At 45.0% G+C, this 20,888-nt stretch overlaps 1 protein-coding gene across 2 annotated transcripts in view; it reads right to left on the bottom strand.

Moving 5' to 3' along the window:
• Positions 1-19,963, bottom strand: part of BMPR1A (bone morphogenetic protein receptor type 1A) — an 81,881-nt gene extending 61,918 nt beyond the window's left edge. The window contains exon 1 of one of the 2 annotated variants that reach the window (XM_032190862.1): positions 19,828-19,963. The gene's annotated coding sequence lies outside the window, so the exon portion shown is untranslated. Of the gene's footprint in view, positions 1-3,664; positions 3,771-19,827 lie in introns of those variants that run through there. The other variant, XM_032190863.1, reaches the window with a different exon arrangement.
• Positions 19,964-20,888: the final 925 nt, after the last annotated feature.

The raw sequence follows: 20,888 nt of genomic DNA, 5'->3' as shown, positions 1-20,888 counted from the left end.
TTGTGAACCACTGCCAAATCTAACACTGACAGAAGAAACACTTCAGAACTTCAGCATTTTTTAAAGTCTTTCCATTGTTTCAAATATGCTCTTAGAAACAAACAACAATTAACATCCATCGTATTATGTTCCCTTTCCCAGGTCACAAACACTGATATTTTTTTAAAAATAGAAGAAATTGTTGTAGCACAAGACTACGTACAGCTACTTTTGTTAATTCAGATGCTAAAATGTAAAATAAAATAGGAACCCAGATCTATTTAGACAATTAAGTGGTCAGACAAAAAAAAAAAAAAAAAAGAAGAAAAAAATGCTAGGCATCCACCCAACAGCTCCCACTGACAAAATATTCAGATTGAGATTTTCAGATAGCCTGTAGCACTAAACCATTTGGCAGCTCTCCTGCCTCAGTTCTCTGTATACAGACAGGCTTAAATCAGGGAATAAGACTACCACAAGTGAGGGATAAACAGAAAAAATAGTCTACATATTTCTTCATGCCGCAACCTAAACCTTCAGAAAGCTCGAATTCAGGCCATCTGAAATAAACAAGCTCCAGCGACAAGTAACTAATTTTAGAAATGATATGAAAAACAATAAATTCTGTTTGGTTGCCTTCTAAAGAAAGACCTACTAGAAAAGCTCACCCATCTGACCCTAAGCACAAGCCATCACTCAATGCCATGTCTACTATCTGAGTTCTTCTCTTAAGTGTGAAACAAACAGAAGATCCCGGTACACTTGGAAATTAAACACTGAAGTTCCACTTTGCATTTTAATTTCCTGATAAGCCACACAAATCAAATTTAACCACGGCAGACAGGTAAACATACATGGCTGGTGCCTGACAATGTCAAGAGATTCCTGCTCCTGTCCTCCACTGACTAAGTAAAGTGAAACGATGCCAAATAGGAAGGATCCACCAAGCAAGCTGTCAGACGGGGCTGGGCAGCAGCCGAGAGCTCTGGAGGCAGACAAGGTAACCGCTTACCACAAACCAGCAACCCCACGTGCCTGATTTGCTGCTAGTGGCACCACCACCCCACTGAGGTCGGAAGGGACCTCTAGAAGCTGCTTACTCCAACCTCCTGCCCAACACAAAGCCAAAGAGTCAAAGTGAAGCTGAGTTACTCAGGACGTAGCCCAGTAGTACCTTGAACGCTTCCAAGAACAGCAATGCTGCAACTTCTCAGTAAGGTCCCCCAGTACTTCACCATTCTAATTGGGCTTTATTATTATTTTTTAAATCCCGTAAGAAGTTACTCTGCTGTAATGCGTAACCACTGATTTCTCACCCTTCCAAAATACACTTCCAGGAAGAGTCGAGCTCCACCTTCCCCAGAACACGTGCCAGGTGGCTGAGGACACCAAACAGGCCACCACTCGCCATTGCTCTGCAGGCACTGAGCACCTCGGCCTGGCGGCCCTTCCTCCCTCAGCCACAAGTCACCCCGCTGTGGCCGGCTCTCCCCTCCTGTGGCCCCACACCTCGCAGGCCGAGCACACACAGCACCCGGCTAGGGCTTCTGATCCCATCTGCCAGAACCATGAGCCAAAACCATGAGGTTTAGCTTGGGTCCCACAGTGCCCTTTCCGCCACCCCCCGATTAAAGACCAGAGACAGTACTCACTTCACCAAAGGATGAAGCTCCTCAAGTAACTGATGTGATGGTTTTGGGGTAGGTTTTTTTTTTTTTTTTTTTTTTTTGACAGCTTACTTCTCTCTCAGCTCAGTAGAAAGGAAATGACTTAACCCAGTTGTCACAGTTGCTGGATGGAATATAACAAAAGCAGTGAAAGGTGCAGATCCACCTCTCTGGCCATTATCTCACTGCACTATCAGATGAACAAACACCTGAGAATTTTACAGAGAAAGCAACACTGGAAACATCCATCTGCACGGTTGTTAGCTGAAACACCAATTTATTTTAGTGCCAAAATAATTTTGTTGCTTGCCACGGCACATTAAGGGAAGTGTTTTTATGAAGATCTATGCAAACATTTTGCAAGGTAAACGTGTGGGCAGAAGCTACATAATTCCGATATGCCTGTTGCTAGCTTTCAGCCCAACTGCAGCAGCTATTTCAACTAAGGCAGAAACTGGGTGCTGGTGATATAGTTTTACAGAGCACTCTGCATCCACTGGTCTGCCCTGAATCTCAGCACAGTGAGTTCACCATCAGCACTAAGCCGCTTGAAGTTTCTGACCTGGCACAAGTACCTAAGTAAAATACAATACGAGTGCGTTTGGAGTCGTTTTCTGTGGCATTTTCTGCAGCTGCATCCACTGCATGCTGCTTTTCTGGAATAAAAAGATTTTCAGCCAACACTACACACATTTTCAAGGACAGTTATAGGTCGCAATGAGCTGAGCAAACACCAAGAGAAATTTGGCCAAGGAATGGATGATCAAGTCATTTATTTTTACTATATCCAGTCTCACTACGGAAATGAGATGGAAAGTCTCTTTTCATTTTCACTCTTAGGGGTAAATCCAACCTTCCTGCAGAGTTCATGTTCACATTTTAAACGTGTGCAGCAGACAGTAATTTGTGGAGAACAGATTTCTGATGTTCAGGCAGAGAAGAAAGACACTTCTGGTAGGAGAGGGGAGAGACAGAAAAGACTCACTGCAGTGAAACAGAAAGAAACAGTTTGATCCTTGATCTGGGAGAATACAGGGATAAAGCAGCAGCAGCTTCTAGAAAGAATTTTCATCAGAACAAGATACTCCGTGAGTGCTTTGTGCCAGCTAACTAAAACAACTGGGGAATTTTGACATAGGACTCCCAATTTCAGTGGGCGATTGCTTTTATTTTTGGGAGGAGAATAAAAGTAATTCCTTTGATGAGAACTGCATTGCTAACCACAACCAGGATCATTTTACCTCTATTGCTACAAAGAGGTTACATGCCATGACGAAAAATTCCATGATCTAACAGCTTCTTATTATTTTACAAATACTGCAACCCCAACAAGTTATATATTTGCAGATGGTTTGTTCTGTACATTTCACAGCACTTGATATATAGACAGTGTTCACCATCCAGGCTCCAACAGACGTGCTATTTTGTAACCTTGATGAGACAACCCATGAACTCTTGCACTGAGCTCTTGAAGCAAGTCTGGAGTCATTATATATTTCATTTTTGTGCTCTCACAAAGAAGGTAGAGGCAAAAAACGTGTGTGGGGGGGAGGTAACAACAACAACAAAAAACACAGAAGCACATGTCAGAATTCCAATTTTTTATTTCACCCTTACTTTTTGTTACCTGAAAATACTTATGCATCAGCAGAGAAGCACACAGATGATGTGTTAATGACCTAGAGGTGAAGCAGATATAAGCTGATATTGCTGTATCTTTAGACCATAACAACTGCAATAAACACTGCACAGAGCATTTTGTTCCAAAGTCAACTTGAAACTTTAAATACAAACATAATTATATTAAAAAAAAAAAAGCCATAATGATATTCTACTGAAGGTTTTATTTATTTTAAGTGGTGAAACCTTTAAAAAGTGTGTGCTAAGTACACAGCCTCCGAGGAACAGCACTGCTGCAAGGCAGACATTAAATGGAAATTACATAATCCTTAAAACACACTACTTCAAATTGCTATTTCGTATTCATGAGAGGGGGAAAACGAGCGAAACACACCAACCTCCATCTCTCTGCGAACACCGATTCGGAAGGTGCGTTACGCTGCAGATGCGGGCAGCAGCGCGACACGGCCGCAGCACTCGGCATCGCAGCGCCATCTCCGAGCCCTTCCCCGGCTGAAAACCCTCGGGCCGAGGCCGAGGCGCTGCCTCCCTCGCTCCCTCCCTGCCTCCTGCCCGGCCTCCCCCGGCTGGGCCCCAGCCGCAGCCGCCGGGCGGGGGCCGTGGGCGGGGGCCGGGCGCTGCGCGGGGCCGTAACGCGATCGTGCCCGGCCCGGCGGGAGCGCCTCAGCCGCCCGCACAAAATGTCCGTGGCCGGGCCTGCTCTGCCGCCACGGGAAAGAGCTTTTTTTTTTTTTTTTTTTTTTTTTTTTTTTTTTTTTTAAATAAACGTGCCTCTCCTGAAGTAAAATGGAGGAACCGGGCCTGCCGCACGTCTGGCTCTGGCGCCTGCAGCCGGTGTGCCCAGTGATTGCCTCTCAAGGCCAGCCTGCTCCTGGCAGCCCCCACTGCTTCCCTAAGGCTGCCTCCGGCCCCAGCTGGGCTCCAAGCCCCTTGCTGTCGGTGACCTGGGGAATATAAACTGCACCCAGGAACAGGAGCAAGAGCCCCAGGACCAGTGCTGTACCTTAGCAAAGCCTCGTGTACCAAAACCGGGACCCACCCCCCCCCCAGAGCAATGCCGCTTCATAACCCCAAATGAAAGGGACTTCATTATCAAGTCATTTCATTTTCAAACTGTATCCATACAGTCCACAATGCAACTACACCACGAAGTCTAAGTTTTCACCTACCCACATGCACAGAAATAACCACAACGAAGCTATGCCTCAAGAAAACACAAAAGCTGATCTTACAGACAAACCCTTTCCCTCTTTTCTCTCTAAGACAGCGTTTCTGTAGCATGAAAAAGGCAGCTGCAAGTCAGAGTATTTTCCTGTAAACAAAATAGCCAAGATTTTTACCATTCTGAACATACTGAAATTAGTAAGATGCCATTATCCTACTAGATAAGAGACAAAGACTTGCAGAAAATAACTAATCAATCATTCTAGTAACAGCACAGTGTACGGAGCGAGGAAAAAAACACACTGAAAAACATTTTCCAGCAGTAGTAATTTTACTTACTCAACACATTACCAAATGTTATTCTATCAGGAACAGTGAACAGGAAAAAAAAAAAAAAAAAGCCCTCAAGGCACCTTGGGAGAGTTGCGTCTTTAGGGCATCAGTAGGACAAGGAGCTCACACTGACTTTCTTCTTACATGACTTTCATAGGAGGTGGTTTGTGCTTTTGTTGGCTTAACTAAACAGGACTGTGTAAAACGCTGGTAAGGGTGGCAACTCTTCTGCTCCTCTTCCAGGAAAAGACCTTTAGACAGTGTATTCTGTGTCTGCAGAATCGCTTTGTTCGTGTAAAAACACATCTCACTAGCAACAAAGGCTGCCAGAAACTCGTAACTGTCATCAAGTTCTGGGCCTAGATTTTAAAACATATGTAAGAAGTCAGCAATGGAAATTCAGAGCTGAAGGATCTTTAGATACACAATCCTTAACTCTCAGTTTCTGGTTCTGGTTCCAACTACAAAATGGAAACAATTTCTAATAGGGAGATGTTGAACTGGAGCAGTGCTTTAATGATAAAACCCCAGAATGCAGTAAGGGAGGTCAAATACCACTATGATGGGGGCTTCCAGAAGGCCTAAGACGTGGAAGAGAAATTACAGTAGACTGGATGTTTATAAATATCACCCTTATCTATATTCTAATACATTTAACACCTTCCACCCCCCCAAAAAAACAAAACAACACACAACAAAACGCTATGGATATTTTTTGACCTTAACCAATAACCACTGTAAGTATCAGAAGCACCAAGAGCAAACTATTTTACCCTTACATTCTAGGCAAAGTAAATTCAGAGTGTTTTTTTTTTTTTTTTTGTGATGAATCAGAATAAAAATCTTACACAGATGCCTCTGATACTTACAAAATATAACCACTTTCTACACAATATCTTCATTTACTGCAAATGCTGACTTAAATTTGCAAGACCTTATTTTACAGAAAGCAAAACAGTTGTTTTCCTGTATGCATTACATGCAACACCTTCTATTTTTCCCATTATGCAAAACTCTAAATCTTTACTCCCTACGCCCCCCCCCCCAGCCCCCAAACAAAAGGGTATTACAGCTCTTATCTGTTACTCATCTATTGAATTTATTTCAGAAACAGTTACTTCTGATCTACAACTTGGGATCTGATATCTAAAGTTCAAAGCAAGATCATGATTTCTAACTGTATTTTCTGTTTTACATCATGTTTCTGTATTAAACTCAAGGTAACAGGAAATTCCCCAAATATTCTAAAGTAAACAATCAGTTATTTTTCTTTTAAAATATATTTAATAATGCTTACTCGTTTGGAATAAAATGTATTCAAATTGGTGGTCAGGAGTGGAAAAGCAAGTATGTTTACACATTAAAATTGAAGTTCAAACCACCATAACATGATTACCCTACAGATATTAAATGCTTGCACAACATTGGGAGTGTTGAGTCTTCTCCAGACGGCTGACATAACAGTTCCATCCTCAGCATCTTCTCTGCAGTTGTGCCTCCCTCTCTCCTTTTCTTTACATGTCAACTCTCCTCTCCCATAGGTTGCATTCTGGTCCCCAGGACCTTTTAATGGTATACTGCACACAAGCACTATATACATATATATATATATATATATATATATATATATATATATATATATAAAGAGAGAGAGAGAGAGAGAGAGAGAGAGAGAGAGAGAGAGAGAGAGAGAGAGAGAGAGGGCACTATATATAAAGAGGACACTGAAAATACAGTCATCCTGAAGTCTTCAACACAACCCACCACCCTAAAATAAAACATGTCCACATATTTTATTGAAGATATTCTCTGCTGGTGCACTGCTTTCCAAGAGAGCAGTTGGAAAATATGACTCTGAAGTTTTATAAGGACACTCACAAATGCCTTCAGTACTTCACTTCAACACAGATTTCATTCCAGCAAAGATTACAGCCAGTCACTGGAGTGGAAAAAAACAAAACTGAACAGATAACCAAAAAAAACACTCCAAAACGCTAAGCTCCCAGAACATATTGAAAAGGGAGAACAATTATGAAAGATTGGAGTTCTGCTTTCTTCCCCAGACTGTTAGGTCTAAAATGAATCCACTATTTTAGGTTGTTATTTGATCTGTGTATCTCACACAGTTCCCTTTTTTTTTTTTTTTTGGTCAAAACAGTTGCATGGAAATTATTGTAATAAATGACAAGTAATGTCAGGAAACATACCAACTTGTAACAAATTTTGTGGTTTCACAATCACAACCTTCTTTGAAAGCTACAGACCATGTATCAAAGAAAAATACATAGCGGAATGGTGATTATCAGCAGAAAAGAGACAAAATAAATTACAGTTAAATGGTTGCACAATAATTACTGTTAAAAAGCAGTACTGAAATGGAAAACATCCTCTAACTTCTTTTCATTGTGCTAAGGTTAGGTGTATGTATACCGAGCCTGACAAAAGCCCTTCTAAACCAACCATCCTTCCAAATGTACTTCATGAGAGAAATGCAATTGTGAACTTCATTCACAGCTTTAATAAGGGCCACTTTAGACACCAATCTGTAATGTAACTGTGCCTAAGTAGTCCTAGTGTGTTATAACTGAAGTGAGTCTAACCAAATGAAGTTATGCCTATGTTACTGCTTTCAAAAACGAAGAAAGTCTTCTGCAACATGCAACTAAATATATTAAAAAAAAAAGTTATAATTAAAATATGTTTTTAGAAACTTGCACTCTGCAAATTAAAATAAACAAAAACAATAGCAATTGGGAAATTAGTTTTCACGAGGATAAACTATTTCCTGGTATACCTCCCAAAGCTGCATGCTCTGGACAATAATTAATGCTTCCCACTGGAAAGAAAATGCAGTGCAAAAGCATTCAGCAAATCCAACATATTTAGGAATAAGTGACCCTGTAACAGGCAGTTTATACAAAACCTGTTTTCTAGGATAATATAATGGGTTTGGTAGGTGGAGGAGTGTGGACTGCATACATACTAATGTATAAACACCGGTACTCCTTGGACCTTGTTGCACATTTCAATGCTATTTTTAGATTATTCTCTCACAGCAACTGCACTGGGAAGATGGCATTTATTTCCATCATGTCCACTGTCAAAAAGTGGGTCTTCTGCTTCAAGTGCAGCAGTTCTTTGGAAAATACATTTAAGTATACTGTATTTAGCTCTCAACTGTATTTCCCCATTCATAGCTATGAGCCAGCTCTGTATAATACACAGAAAAGACCATCCGCATTTCACTTACTAGATTTATGCCCTTTCAAGCTCCTTTTGACTATGTAAAATTGCTTGGATCTGGGAACAGAATATACGCTGCTCCATAAAGATTCTATTGTTTTCTCTGTTCTTCTGAAGCTTGAGTTACCCGAAGAAAACAGAACAAAAGAACTTAGTTGAAGTGACAACTCCTGCCCTGGCCACGAAGCCAATTACCATGGTATTTCTTGGTTCTTACATCTCTCCTACTCTTTTCATTTCAAGTTTTCTCTCCATTCAGGAAGAAAAAAAAAGTCACCACCCATCAAACAAATTGCACAGCAGGCAACAGACCTAGGAAGGCCTGGTTTCCTACAGATGTATGCTTTCTTTTGGTATGCATATTTTCCCAATGCAATTGCTCCAGCTGTCCCCCCATATCCTGTAGGATTTCACTCTCACCATCCTTTGCAGTGCAGCCACTTTTCTACCGACATGCATATTCCTCTAACCACAGCTATCTACCAGTCTCCTTCCCACATCTCCTGGTGCCGAACAATGTCTCGCTGGCTGGACTGCATGTGCATATTGACTTCCCCTCATCAGGCATTACAAGCTTACCAAACACTTCTGATATCCTTCATCTCTGGGGACACGAACACAGATTGAGTCCTTTGAAATCAAAACAGTGACACATCCACTCCATAATATTACCAAACACCTAACCTTCAAGCTTGCTGATACGTGCAGCTTGTCTTTTAAAGTTTCAGGACCAGAGATTTGCCAAAATCCAAAAATCTTACATACTACATCAGATACAGAAACACTTAAAAAAACTGAAGCAAAGGACAGCACTGCAGAAGGAAAAGAACAAAGATGAATGTGGGGACAGGAAGACACAGTTTCTACTCATCCCATTTTTGCCTAGGGGGTGAAGGGAGAACGTGCTCACTGTACACTAAGAAGTTACACGGGCAGACTATTGTTCCAGGCAATGAAAAGCAGCGTTCCCAAATGGCTAACACTCCCACTGAGCTCTGCTGCCGGCACGCTGCAGCTGCAAGGGGCATTCCCTAGGCCAACACGGTGCTCGGTCCGCCCTCAGCTTTACCATGCTGGACTGGCAAAAAGCGAAGCCAATGGGGAAAGAAATAAAAAAAAAATAGAAGAAGAAAAAAGCTTTCAGGCAGTAGTTTGACTTCCTGCGGCATGACAGTGCTGCTGAAAAGGGAAAGGTGAGGAGCCGCATGGGTGGTGGTAATGAGCGCAGAACTGGCCTTTCTAGCACACCTCGCTGCTGGGCTTGCTTATCTGTAACATAAACCCACCCTCAGTCTGCTAGTTAGTTATTCGTCTAGCAGATTTTCATGGCAGACATCAATGGAAGCCTATCTGGCTGTAAAGCTGCAGTCCTCAGGAAACTGTATCATCAGTCTTTCCACACTAAGCAAAATAAAATACCTGAACAGAAAATCTTCAAGACAAGTTAGACAGCAAAAACATGTTACTTCACGTTTGATGGCAATATCATTAAACCAAACCCAATGAATGTGTCAATGAAGGCAGCTAGACGCCAGCGCAATGTAACAAAAAGGAGGTGTTAAAGACACTTCTGAATACACAGCAGAGAAGCTGATGTGCCTGGGTGTGCGTGTGAGCGTGATAAAAGGCCTAAGGATTAGCATAGTGATTGTACCAGATGTCTGGCTGAGTCCTCTGCTTGGGACATTGCCTGTAACCAGACCTGTCGGGAAAGAAGGGAGGAACAGCACCTTCCCTTGCCCCCCCCAGAAGCCCACGCAGTCCCTAACCCACGTTACAAGTCACCACACTATTGCCATTAATGGGCACCTCCTTCAACACATCTGTGTCATCCTGAACTCCTGCGATGCTTTTGGCCCAAGCCACACATTCCTCCATTCACTCTTCAACAACAGTATCGCTGTGAGAGGGGCAAGGAACTCCACCTTTTGTTGTGCTTGTAGCATGTCTTTCCTTATGTTGTGGAAAAGAAAAAAAAGTGGTGAAAATTATTCCCTATCAATTTCTTAACATCATTTAAGGTTTGATAGATTACCTTCACATTTCCCTCTCAGTTGTTTTTCCTTTTCCCGACTCAAGAAGCCCATGTCTATTTAGTATTGCATCCCATTAGTACTGCTGGGAGAAGAGAAAAAAAGAATAACAAAAACCCCAACCTTCTACTTTTAATGGGATTGTTGAAATTGTGTTACCAGAGTTATATAATACGCATGTTTATGTATAATCAATGTGCACAGCTGCATAATCACATTTTTAAAAAAACACGTATAATGACTCCATAGAATGCTGCTTCAAAATTGGCTTAAGCTTATTTGAGACTGTGCTGATTGCAAGAAGGGAAGTGCTGCCCCTCCTCTCGCATTACTTCACATCTGGTCTCATGGCGAGCTGGAGGGGCTGAAAATCCAGGCCTTTTTTGTAGGGGTTAGTTTTCAGTCAGATCAGCAAGCAAATCTGACCTTCCACCTGGCCACAATTACTAGCTCTGATGCAAAACTGACAGCATAAAGACAAAGAAGAGGATGGAAGAGAATAATAATAATAATAATTAAGACTTTTAAGACTTTTTAATAACTGTAAGCAGGTAGTTACAATCTAAAGTTAGATCTTCACAATGAAGAGCTGTTCAGAAAACTACCCAAGATCTCCCAGAATGTTAATACCTACTTTTGAGTCTGTTTCTCCCCATCAGAATTAAATCCCATTGCACTTAGTGTAGTATTTTGTCTTCCAGACATTCAGTACTGCTACAGCAAGTCTACGAGCCCTGTATCCTCTACAAGTTTCATCACTGTCCACTCCCCTTTCCAAATCATTCCTGAACACACAAAATGGAACAGGCCCTGCCACTTGCTTCCCAAGAAGCTGTTAGTACCTTTCCACTGTACAAATAACTGCAAATTTCTTACTTTTTCCCCTCATTTCTTTTGTATCCATTATTGACACATGATAGAATTATCCCCCTACCTTTTTTCCTTTTTTGGGTGGGGGGGCTTTTTGGCCTTTTGTTCTTTTCAGTGGACATAAATATTTCCTAACTTCAAGACGACTTCATGAACTGGATACTGCTAACCAAATACCTGTTGTTCCTTGAAAGTCTAACAAGAAAGGTATGACCTCTGCTTATACAAGTTGCATGCCTGCTCCCCAGTCTGTGCATATGTGTGTGCAAATACTTGCATATACACATCATAGTTCATTATACCAGTTGGCCTAGTTCTGAATATCTCATGCCTATAATACTCAGTATTACCATCACGTCTGCCACCTTCACTTTCTCTCTCAGAGAACACAGATTTAAAATAGTAATGTGAGCAGAAAGCAAATTCATAGTGATTCCCCTTAAAACTCTTGACCCTGGTAATTTGTGTGACAAATTACGCATTCCAACACTTGGTTAATGCTTTGCAGCAGACAGAAGTTCGTTAGCAGACTCATAAAAACAAGGAAAAAAAATGACCAAACAAACCAACAAAAACAGACAGGGGTGAAAATTATTTACCATTAGCCAGAATACTAAAGATCGAGAAAAATTCTGAATCCTGGTGACTCTGCAGACAGAGGGGGAAAAAAAAGAAAAGTTATGCTAGCAGCTCAACTATTTTCAAAGCCAGAGCAAGTGGCAAAGCCAGTATGGAGGACAGCGAGTTTCCAGTTAGTTCAGAAGAGTAACCGAGCGAGAACAGTGCCTTCCCCTCAAGTCCTGTCTGAAATGCAGTTGGTAGAGTTACTTAAAACTTGGAAGCTTCCTTCCCTCAGGAAGATCACATAATGCTTGTTAGATGAATTCTCTTGAATACATTCAGGCACAGCTCTGCAAACAACCAGGTAGATTTAAGAGCTCCCTTCTCTCCCTTCCTTCCCTCTCGCAAAAGCGCAGACACCCTGCCTCCTTTTGCACCAGCTCTGGTTCATCACGTCTTTCCACAAGTCATTTTAACTTGCTAATCCAGAAGTAACACGCTGATTCTCCCTCTGGCTGGGTTGGTCGTCTGCTGTACTAGCGGCCTGAATTAACTTAGAGGGGTACGACAAATGCTAGCCCAGGTTAATGGCACGGTAGATGGAGGAGGTAGAGGATCCGTTCACTCCATAGAACAGCCAAAATATTTCAGAGACACAGCTCCCTTACTCATCCAACTTGAAACTAACCAACAGAAATTGCAACTGACATGGCAGCAGGCCTGAAAAAATTAAGAATGAAAGGCTAAACTGAAAGATAATATTCTGAGAAATTCAGAAGGAGAGGTAATGAAAAGCCAAGGGTTTAAGGAGGAATGAATACCTAGGGAATACCCAGATTTGTCTAGGCTGAAAGAGGTTTCAGCAAAAAAGAGGTTTCTACCAACTGAAGCCAGATTTACAGAGACACAGAATGGTGGAAAGCAACCCCTGGAGATTGCCCAGTGCTCACAGCGGGGTGAGCTGCCCCACACTGCCCAGAGGCATGTTCGGTCACGTTCTGGGTATCCCTAAGATGGAAAACTCCTCAGCCCCCCCGCCAACCTGAGCCATTATTTGAGCAACCTCACAGGCTTTAAAGAATAAGCACAGAAGTGTTTCTGATGCTTAAATGGAATTTCCTTTATTGTACTTTGTGCCCTGCCACTGACCACCACCGAGAAGACTCTGGGGCTATCTCCTTTACGCTCTGCTCTCCCCTCAGGTATTGACACAGGCTGGTAGGACACCCCTGAGCACTCTTCTCCAGGCTGAGCTATTCCAGCTCTCTCAGCCCTGCCTCACACACAGGTCCTCCAGTCCCTTAGCACCACCAGGGCCCTTCACTAGCCACCGTCTGTCGTGTACGGGGAACACAGATAGGTCTTCCCAGTGCCGAGACAAAGGAACAACGACGCTCCTCGACCTGCTGGCAACACTTCCCAGCGCAGCCCAGTACACCACTCACCTACATTGCTGCACACACACCTTGCTGGCGTATGGTCCACTTGTCCACAGGGACCCCAGGGCCCTTCTGTTAGGCCAGTCCCCAGCCTGTACCACCGCAGGATCTCAGTGGGACAGTGGCCTCTGATTTCTCCTGTTTGTTCCCAGTATATCCCACAGTACGTGGCACGTGGAGTCAAATCAAAATACGCAAATACAAGCAGTAAAACGCGTGGAGGGAACCGGCATCCTGACAAAACTTCAGCAGTGGAAACCTCCTATCACACTGTACTGAGGTCAGAGATGCTGGAGCGAGAAACAAAAAATGACAACAGTGGAAAGCAAACTACTTCCTGGGAGGAAAAGCACAGACAGAAGGAAAGAGGTGCGATGCAGTACTAAATGGAGAACCATGAGCAGTTCTCAGGGGGAAGGAAGCACACAGTGCCCACCCCACCCCCTCCTGTGTTGCAGAGTTCAAATCCATCCAACCTTCCTCGCTGTCCCACTGTCTTGTCTCCTTCTGCCCGAGCCCTCCTGCCCCAAGCCCTGTTTCTGCTCTTTCAGATCCTCTGGAGACTGTCACCTGTATTTGCAGCTCACTCAGAGCTTCTTTTCTCAATTTCTGAAAAAAAAAAAAAAACCTTTAGTAGTACGCTACATAAACTCAATATTTAAAATTTGGGCCCAAATTCTTTGAAGCAAAATTATCTTGGTTGTAACCTTTTTTACAGAACAAAAGGCCATCACAGGCTCTTATGCTGAGTAAATCGCTGTTTCTACAACCTGTGCTCATAGGCCTATTCTCATATAAGTAAATTTCAGTATCAACAAGCAACTGATTAAAACCAATGCTATCAGAACAGTAGGAAGAAAAAAGCAGCGCCAAGGAAGATGTAAAATTACACACTTTTATATCTTAATAGCTCGTGAAGACATTTTCAATTAAAACCAGAACTCTTCAGAATACTAAGATAGTGTATAGAAACATGCTGTGGATACATAAACATATTTAATGTCTCCAGTAGCTTCGGGTTATTGGGATTTAGGGAGAAGCTGCCACAGAGTGGTGTAATTCCACAGCTGCCTGCTGCAGACTGTCTCATGCTTTCCTCCGGAGTGCTAATGCTGGCCATTGCTGGGAGCAAAACACTTGAGACTGGTTTCTTTATCTATACCATTCTTCTTTTGCTAGTGCACTGTCATTCCGTGTGTTTTTATTTGGTTATTTTTTCTGTGACCAACTCACCTTTGAAATTACAAGCCAGCAGATTAAAAGATACCCACAAAGAACCACTGAGAAAGGAAGTCACAGACCTTGGTGCAGCGAACAGGCTGAACGCTACAGATGCTTGCTGACAAAGGGCATTCTCACACCGCTTCACCACCTCGTCCCTCCACCTCTGTTCCCCCCTCCATAGATTTCTAAGACCATCACCTGAACTATTCCGAAGCGGCATAAATATTATACAACGGCATCTGAAACTCTGAGAAAAAGTTTACCAATGCCATTTCTGCAGCAGAACCCCTGCCTGAGGAATGCACAGCTGCCGAGCAGATGTGTAATTTCAGCATTTAGATTACATTATTTCAAGAGTGATTTTTTTTTTTTTACTAGATGTTTTCAGATTTTCTATTTCCATCTGTTTTTTGACCTCCCTCAGTTTAGTCCCCTCCTTTCTGTTTTAGTTCATTACGCCAAAATAATTTTCTAAATTAGAAACATCTCTGCATTTAAAAACTTGTGAATTTGAAGAGAGGTGGGGGAGTGAAGCAGGGCCAGGGGCGGAACAAAAACAGACAGTTCAACGGAGGCTCGGGTTTGAATAAAAACTGTCCTGTCTGGGTCGGCTTTTATTTCACAGTTCCTGGTTCAACCCAAATTGGCAAGTCTCTCTCACTGCATTCCTTCCATGAAATTTTAAGAGCAGGAAACTAAAGAATATCAGCTATATGGGAATGTTCCTGCACTTCGCCATAGTCCTCTGCCCTAACTTTTCGGTAGGAAAGCATTCCAATTCCTCATTCTTTCTAAAAACAGTATTAAACAAACTATAATTGTAATTAAAAAAAAAAAAAGTAACTCACCACGTACCAAAACAGTGTTACAAAACATTAAGATCCGCATAAACCAATACCAGTGGCTGTCAACTTCAATTACTTCAGTGAAGATCTGATTCATGCAAAAGTTGCACCAAGATATGGAAATGGAGTCAACACGGTTCAAAAAACAATTTCATTCAGCTAACCAAAGCAGAAGACCAAGGCATCAATGATACCTCGATACAGTCATGCTTAAATTTGGGTACACAATAAGAGTTTTAAAGAGAAATTATCACTAATAGGATCACTGGTTCAGCTTGGAAAATGTGACAGACATGGCCCCAAAACCTATCAATTTTCATTGTGATTTTAAGTTCACAAGAACGATTTGCCACTGATTTCCAGTCAAGTTTGGAAGTTTGGGATCAGGCTCTTACACGGGAGGTGTGAAGGCGCATGAACGTGTTTTTTTTTTCCCCCCTCAAATCAAGAAAAAGTGGTTAATAATTAACACTGTAAAGGCAAGAGACTTCAGGAAAAGCAAATACAGAAAATTTTAATGGCTGCAACAGTGAAAAGGAAATAGTTTCCACAAACCAGGTCTGTATTCTGGACTTCTGAGACTTCCTTTGATATATTCCCAACTTATGCCTGCTACATCTGCTTGTATTTGTATCAGCCAAAACTCAGGAAGATTGACCCTTCTTTTCTCTCCTGTACCATGGTGAACTGAGGGAATATGGCCAAAGAATTGCTAGCTCCTTCCACATTTTATGCTAAGGAAGTTGACTGAAGCCACCATGAAAAACAATTATCTGAAGAAACATGGAGAAAATGTGATTTCAAGCTTCTGTAAAAAAAAGTTGCTGCTGTTATAAGGTATCGTAGAAATTAAGCCACGATACTGTTGATCTGCATTAATACTACTGACTTTTCCCCCTTTTAATGTACAGCCAACCTACCACATAATAAAACTCACATTTAAAGCTACCACATTTTCATCTCTATTTTGGGAAATTCCATTTGGGGCAGAAAGAAGTATCAGAGCACTGAACCGCACGCTGCAGGTACCACACCCCACCAATTATTACTTCACAGATTTTATCGTATCAGAACCTTTTAAAGTATTTAAATAATGCACATACCCCTCACGCTATTCAGGACGCCGTTTCCCCCAGCGAACACAAAGACTGATAAGTTCAGTGCATGCAATCCCAGCGATGAGCTCACAGGAAGCGCTCCATCAAGCCAGCCCATTTCACTGCAACACATCCCATAGGGAGAAACTCTGAGGCAGAACACACTGGACCTTAACTAAGGCTTGGGTGTTGCTTCTGCTTTTACTTACACAACCTATGCATTTTAACGCAATCACAAACTAGAACTGATTTTCCTGCTTTAATACTTGTTTTTATTTAACAGACCATCATGTAACAGCCCAGCTGAGTGAAACGCACGCGACTCAAATGAAATAGGAGGGCAACTACATGACACTACATGACAGAAAAAGGCAAGGAGTAATCTGACAGATAATATATAAATCTAACAGATAATGATCATATCGTCCACAGCATCCTCATACAGCTGAAACAACGGTGTCACAAACAGAAACTAACACATCTTATCTCTACCATAACACGAATGAAGTCTTCCACCCTCTCAATCCACCCCAACTACTACAACAGTAGTTGCTCCCCCGTCGTCAGATCCTCCAGAGGTTGCACCCCACTGCCTCACGGATCGGGACACCGTCTCTCAGAGAAACCAAAGGAACCTGAAATTCACCCTCCCTACAGAAGAACTAAATTCTCAATATTGAAGACCAGGGTGAAAATCGCTTGTGGGGGGTGGCGGCACAAAATAAATACGCAGAGTGCAAAGGACTGAGCATACATCTCTGCACTGAGCCCCTCACAAAATGGCTACTGGGTGCATATCATTAAGAATATTAAGAATGCAAACATGATGTTTGCTCTCCAATTAAGATAAATGAGGTGACTGCTTCAATTTTTTGCCCTATTTCAAGGATTACCTACTACAATCTCCATATAATTTTTTTAGGATACAATATAGCAGGCTAAATTTTGCGTTTGTTTTTAAACAGTTTTTGAATAAATAAAGCCATCTGAGAAAATCAACCACTCTACAGACCTTGCTGCGATTTTTAAGTGTTACAAGAAAGAGAGAAGAAATTCCCTGCTTTCCCTTTAAAGTGCTAACTGTTTTAGAAGGCATAGAAACTCCATGACATCATCATGACTAGGGATAATCAGCAAGAGTTTGGTAAAGCAACTGCAGAAGATTTTGCAGATCTTGTTCAAGAAAGAAAAAAAACACTAAATCATAAGCTAGAGGCAAGTTTGCTGTCCAATTTAAGCACACACAGTCTCCGCACCCCCAAACCCTGAATTTCGGGAATGTTAATGAGTGAAACAAGGCTCTAAGCACTCCATCAACGCTTAGAGTCCATGTAACAGCTCTGAAGTGATCCATCTTCAAATTACCACGACCCTTCCATGATTTATTGACAGAAACTATTAAGGTACATGAAGCAAAACCCAGGCACTGAAGACATGCTCTTTTACACAAGACACAAACAAACTGGGGAACCAAGAAATACCAGAAGCTTTCCCAAACACCCAGACAGACAAGGCTTGAGCTGATGCTTGCCAAACACAGGAGAGAGGTCCCCATGTGTTAATACACTCTGTCACATCCTGCCTCGTCTCATTTATCCACCCAGTTGACTGAAGAAGTTACAGAGCTCCACATGTCAGACATTTACCTGCCATTGGAACAAGGCGCTGTCCTCATGAGAGAAGTTACCAGCCACAAGGAAACAAAGAGCTTGTTTTTTTCCTTTTTCGTTTTTAAGGACTTTGGAGAAGATGAGTTTGGTCCTTTTGAAAGTCTGGCTATACCAAAACCAGTGCAAGCACCAGGATCACCCGTTCTTTGATCCCTTCAATGAAGGGGATGTATTCAAACCCTTAACTGTACCCGTGACATATTTGTGCCTGACACTGCTCTGGAAAGCTGCAGAAGTTCTTAGTTATATTGACTGATGCACAATTCAAGAGAGATTCCATTAATTCAGAGTTAATACCATTATTTTCAATGCAATTTATTCTTTTAAAATATAAATATATTCTGCATTGGTTTTTCATAAAATTTTAAGTTAGGGAATATTCAAGCAAGCCCTTCCCTGCTTTTTTTTTTTTTTTTTTAATACATCACGCAGCCATGTGATCTCTATACTTCTTCTTAGAGAACAAATACAACATGACCGCCATTCCTAATTTTAAACCAAGAAAAAAAAAACATCAAGCCATCCATCAACTGCTTGCGTTTCAGGACTGCAGGAAGCAGACAGAACCGTGCACTGGTTCCTCAGAGCACTTTTCTCTTCGCAGCGCAACCCTCCATGGCATTTCACACCACAGCAATACTCATCTACAGCAAACGTCCATTTTAAAAGAAGTTAGCAGACTTGGTGCACTGCACTTCTGAGAAAGCACCACAGTCAATCCCAAATGGGATCAAAATTTGGCTGGCCCTAACTTGTAGTAGTTCAATAAGCATGCCAACTACTACACAGAATACGGTTATTGACTTTGGTTACATCGGCTTTAGACCCTTCATTCCTGAACGCTGGCACCCAGAAAAAGTACATTTATTGCTTACGGTACAACATTATGTATTTGTAATTCTCCTAACAAAGCATTAAGTTCTCACTGCAAGGGTCTTGATGAGCACCGCACCATCAAACCCACTGGGAGATGGATCCCACATGTTGGCTTTAGGAAGCTCTACTTGATCAGTGAATTCCAAGCTGCGGGGTGTTCCTTGCTAGCCATTTACCAACAGCTGCCCTCTCTGCTTTGTGCAGGGGCTGCACCCAGTAACAACTAGGGGTCCCTTCCAAACTAAACAACTTCACGATTTCAGAGGTTAAGACTCAGGTCCGGCCACATAAACTCACTGTCCCTGGAAGAGAGCCGCCAATGGGACACGTGAAAACCTGGCAGCTGAAACTCATGGCTGCACGAGAAGGTCCTCCACAAAACCTCCCATCCAAAGCCCACCGGGGCGCACGCGTCCCTTCGCACCCACAAAACCGAGGCGCAGCGACACCACAAACCAGCCATCCCTAAGGAAGCACCAGACAGACAGCAACAACACCCTGCCTCCCGCCGACACCTGCTGTCAACGAGAACTCGATCAGGCTGCTACAAATGCCACGACACGGGGGTTCCAGCGGATAGAGACGAAAACGAAGCATTTCAACGTGCGATGGCTTCACGCAGGTTTGTATTTGAGGACGAGGCTCCGCCACAAGCCACCCAACGAGCCCTTCCCTTCCTAGGGCCAGCAGGCCCCGAAGAGCCACAGAGCGCGGCCGGGGACGGGCTGCCAGCAACCCGGGCCCGTCGGGGGGCGCGGGGAGCCCGGCCCGCAGGGGCGAGGGCCCCACGGACCCACAGCGACCGCGGCCTGGGCCCGCCGCGACCCCCCGCGCTGCCGAGCCAAGGCGAAACTGCGAGGGAAGGAGGAAAGGAGGGAGGGAGGGAGGGAGGCGCCATGGCAGCGCCTCAGCCTCCCGAGGCGCGGTGCCCGGCCCCACATCGGGCTCGGGGCTCGGCGGGCGGGCAGGGCCCGGCGGCACGGGGGAACGAGGGGAAGGCGATGGAGGCCCTCGGGCGGCCCCCAGGCCCCCGCAGGAGCTGTCCCGGGCCACGGGCAGCGCCCCCAGCGCCGCGGCGGGGCGGGAGCGGCCGATCGGTGGCGCCAAGGCACCGGTACGGGGACGGGACGGGACGGGACGGGACGGGACGGGGCGCTCCGGCGGCAGCCGCGGCCCCGCACTCACCGTCGCTGCGGGCTCCTCATCCTCCGCGGGCGGGCTGCGGGCGGAGGTTGGCGCTGCCCCGCAGGCCGCGCCGGGGCCCCGCGGCTCCGCCGAGACGGGTGCGCAGCGGCGGCCGCGCGTCGGGACGGGTCGGGCCGGGCCGGGCCGGGCCGGAGGGGACGGGAGGGGAGGGGAGGGGAGGGGGGAGGGGGGAGCGGGGCGGGGCGGGGCGGGCTCGGCGCAGGCTCGGTGCCGGGCGGGCGCTCCCGGCGCGGGGCGGGGCCGCGGCCGGCCGCGTGCACGGCGCGAGGGAGGGAGAGGGGCGGCGGGGGCGCGCGCAGCCCGACGGCCAACGGCCGCCTCGCGCCGCCCCCGCCCTCAGGCGGCGGCTGAGGGGCGCCGGGCGCGAGCCTCACCCCCACCTCGCCCCACCCCCACCTCCCGCCTCAGCGCGCGGGGCAGCCGTTGGGCGGCGGCGGCCGTTGGGGCCCCTCAGAGCGGCGGCCGCCCCGCTCCTCCTCCTCCTCCTCCTCCTCCTCCTCCTCCTCCTCCTCCTCCGCCCCGTCCCTCCCCACGGGCTCCCCGGGATAACGTTGGCCGGGAGGAACCGGCCGGGCCTGCTTTTCCTTCCCTGGAGCCCCTCCTCGGGCGGCAGCGTGGGCCGCGGCCCAACGCCGCCTCAGCCGGCTGGGCGCTGCGCCACGGGCCCCGCCGCCCCCTCAGCGCTAGGAGCGGCCGCCGGCTGCAGGAGGGAGCTCCCGGCCGGACCCGCGGAGGATGCGGTGCGGGGGACGAGCACGGTAGCTTGTGCTTGAGGCTAGTTGAGGGGGGCCTGCGTGCGAGGGCGGGCGGGCGGCGAGCAGCTGCGTGTGGAGAAGTGAACGGCTCGAACGGGCCTTCTGGCTCTGTGGGAAAATGGCGCTGGGAAATTTGACGCCCCAGTGACGCTGCGAGGGATGAGAGTGCCGCTGCAAAGACCAGAATTGTTCGCTTTCCTCCATTTCCTGTGTCTCTAAAGGAATAAGCCCGGTTAGTTAGATCGAAATACATTATAACTCCTGCAACGAGCTTCTTTGCTCGCT

This window comes from Aythya fuligula, chromosome 7, assembly GCF_009819795.1.
Source record: "Aythya fuligula isolate bAytFul2 chromosome 7, bAytFul2.pri, whole genome shotgun sequence".
Lineage (NCBI taxonomy): Eukaryota > Metazoa > Chordata > Aves > Anseriformes > Anatidae > Aythya > Aythya fuligula.
Note: the sequence above shows the minus strand (reverse complement) of the source record. Positions and strands in the feature narration are given on the sequence as shown.